Source organism: Pygoscelis adeliae, unplaced genomic scaffold, assembly GCF_000699105.1.
Source record: "Pygoscelis adeliae isolate BGI_AS28 unplaced genomic scaffold, ASM69910v1 Scaffold166, whole genome shotgun sequence".
NCBI lineage: Eukaryota > Metazoa > Chordata > Aves > Sphenisciformes > Spheniscidae > Pygoscelis > Pygoscelis adeliae.
This window is the reverse complement of record NW_008825156.1, coordinates 3,058,866-3,061,813: the sequence shown is the minus strand read 5'-3', so window position 1 is coordinate 3,061,813 and position 2,948 is coordinate 3,058,866.

The following is a 2,948-nucleotide window of genomic DNA, read 5'->3' as shown; positions in this document are numbered from 1 at the left end:
CCATAGAGAGTATTTCCGAGTCTTCCAATGTGTCTGATGTGTTTCACATTCTCTCCAAACTAAAATACTCTGCAAAGAGCACAAACATGAGGATATTTGCAAGAAGATAGGTGCTGGAGGGGATCTTTAGAAGATCTCGGATTGAATCCCCTTGACTTGTCTCCAACAAGGAAGGCAGCAGCAGTGACAATGCTGGAGCTCCCTACAGTAACTGAAATAAAGCACCAGCTTTGTGCTCCAGCACGTAACAGCCTGAGCACTGCTTTCCCGTATCCTCTTGGCCTGCTTTCTGGGTCACAGCCCTTGGCCCACAGAAACAAGCTGCAGCCAAAACTGTTGCTTTTGCAACAGAAATGGGCAAGCTGCCTCTGAGCATACACAAGGGTTTGAACGGAATATTTCTTTCTGGCCTAGCACTAAAACACAGGGCTGCGTGTGCACACTGGGTAAACATCACACATATAGGGGCCCCTGGGAGACCATTTTCTGTGTTTGTACATTCTGATACAGTTAAGATAAAAAGCAACCTCAAACTGGTTGCCCTTTAATTCTAAATATCTATAAATGCAAGCTACATTCTGCAAACATTCCGCAATATAGGCATTTTGCAATCTAAGTAAGTCTCAGATTGAGAAAGGGGATGAGGTGAATTCCCGGCTCAGACACAATAATAGATGGAGTTATTCCTTATTCTGGGAAGTAACAGCACCTTATCTAAGTTTACATGGGCAGTAATTCACTTCAGGAGTTTTGCCGTGCTGCTGTATGGAATATTTACTAGCATTGGCCTCAGGCTTATAGATGTGTAGAACGACTGCAAACCTGGCCCCTCTTCAAGAAACAGATTGCATATGCAGATGTTGATCTTAAATAAAGTTGATTTCCCCGTAGGTTGTGATGGTTATTCTAACAGTGAAATAATGTTTTGAAGCTGGTATGAGACTTTTATATATTTTTTTGGAAAAAAAAACAAGAACAAAACCAACACAGCTTCTATTTAAAGTTGCTCCGGGCAAAGCCCACTTTATTCATCTCTGCTTTTCAAGGCTCCCCTCCACCAACAGTCAGTCACCAAAACCAAAGATGAGCTGCAGCTCATCTGCTCCAGTGCAGGCTGGCTTAAACTATCAGTGGTGTATGCTTAGCTGGCTGACAAGACCTGGTAGGGGCTGTAGCTTTAGGATGAGGACATCGCTCTGTACAACTGTAACTTCTAAACAGAAGACCATTTCATTTCACAGTCCCTTCACCTTACCCACATGAGATGAACACACGCGTATCAAGAATAGGAAACAGCAATTTCCCAACTTTTCTTCAGAGAGTAAATTCTTACTCTTTATTGACAGCCAAGTTAGTTGAAATCATCAACGCAAGCTCACTTTAGACACCAAATTTGAACAAATGCTTCCCATTATGTTAGCCATATGACCATTCTGACACAAAGAAAAAGCTCTGAATGGAAAGTTATGATTTACTGTAAAAAAACCAAAAAAGCCCCAACCCTCACTCGGAGTTAACCAAGTGTACGAAAACCCCACAGAAGAAAGAAAGAGACTGCTGCGTACACAAAATACATAGAGCAAATAAAGCGGGAACGTTACACACAGAGATTAAGCCAGGTACATTCTTGGAAAGCCAGTCAACTTCCTCTAAGGAGGGCAACACGAGTACTCGGCTAAAGCTGTACTACATTCACACGCTGTATGAAATGGAGTTAGTTAAGCGCAACAGCCGCTGAGGTAGCAGCATGCTCATTTGGCACGTAAGAGAACAGGCACTAACATCATCTGATTTGCGTAACCTCACCACACACTGCAGGTGCCTGGCTCCTATTGCAAGTCTTACTGTAAGAGCATGGGGTGTTTCTGGTAGAAGGATCTGTACTGTTTCCAATGTCAAAATCTAAACCCCAAAAGATTTAAAGTTTTCTTTTTTAGAAGTAGTTCTGTATTGGCTTTTCCACAAGCAACACTATTAACAGATGAAAGCCTGCCATTAACTGCCTCCCTGTAACTTCATTTCCTCTAGTGAAGTAACCGACCCTCCACAATAAAGTCTTTCTTGCAATTGCAACGAAATAGTCAGACTGCACCTCTCAAAAGTCTGAAAGTTGTATTGCTAAGTCCTGTTTTGATGAAAATAAAAACATTATTTTGCAGCACTACAAGTGCTGCTAGACTACATAAAAAGATGCTTTATAAAGAAATACTTTCAAGTCATTTACTGACAAAATTATGGATTTTAATAAAATTTAGTTCCAACACGTTAGTTTTTTGTTTAAATGACATTTGTGAAAATCAAATACTGACCGCACGCTGTGGCCTTCTGGTAAAAATGTGAGAGTCTGACTGTGAAGAGGGCCAAAACTAGAAGTCTAAAAAGAAATTTGTTCAGAGATGTATTAAGTGCAGAAAGAGTGCTGGTACAAAGCATAGTTCTGTAAATGAGAAATAAAGTCTAAGTGATTTTATGAATCTTCATATTCTATCAGATATTTAAAAAGACTTCTTTCTTGACAGCATCCATCTAAAAATACTTACCTAAACCTTCAGCTTTTAAAAAGATTATTAAAATAAGACATGTGGTCGTCTCGCTTTCCAAAATGTCAAAATTCATTATGGAATTACCAAAGTTTACCTGGACTTTAATAAAGCCTTTGACACCATTTCCCTTGACACTGTTTCCCACAGCATTCTCCTAGAGACACTGGCTGCGTACATGCGTACTCCTAGAGACATGGCTTGGATGGGCGTACACTTTGCTGGGTAAAAAAAAAAAAACTGGCTGGATGGCCGGGCCCAAAGAGTTGTAGTGAAGGGAGTTAAATCCAGTTGGCAGCCAGTCACAAGCGGTGTTCCTCAGGGCTCAGTATTGGGGCCAGTTCTGTTTAATATCTTTATCAATGATCTGGATGAGGGGATCAAGTGCTCCCTCAGTAAGTTTGCAGA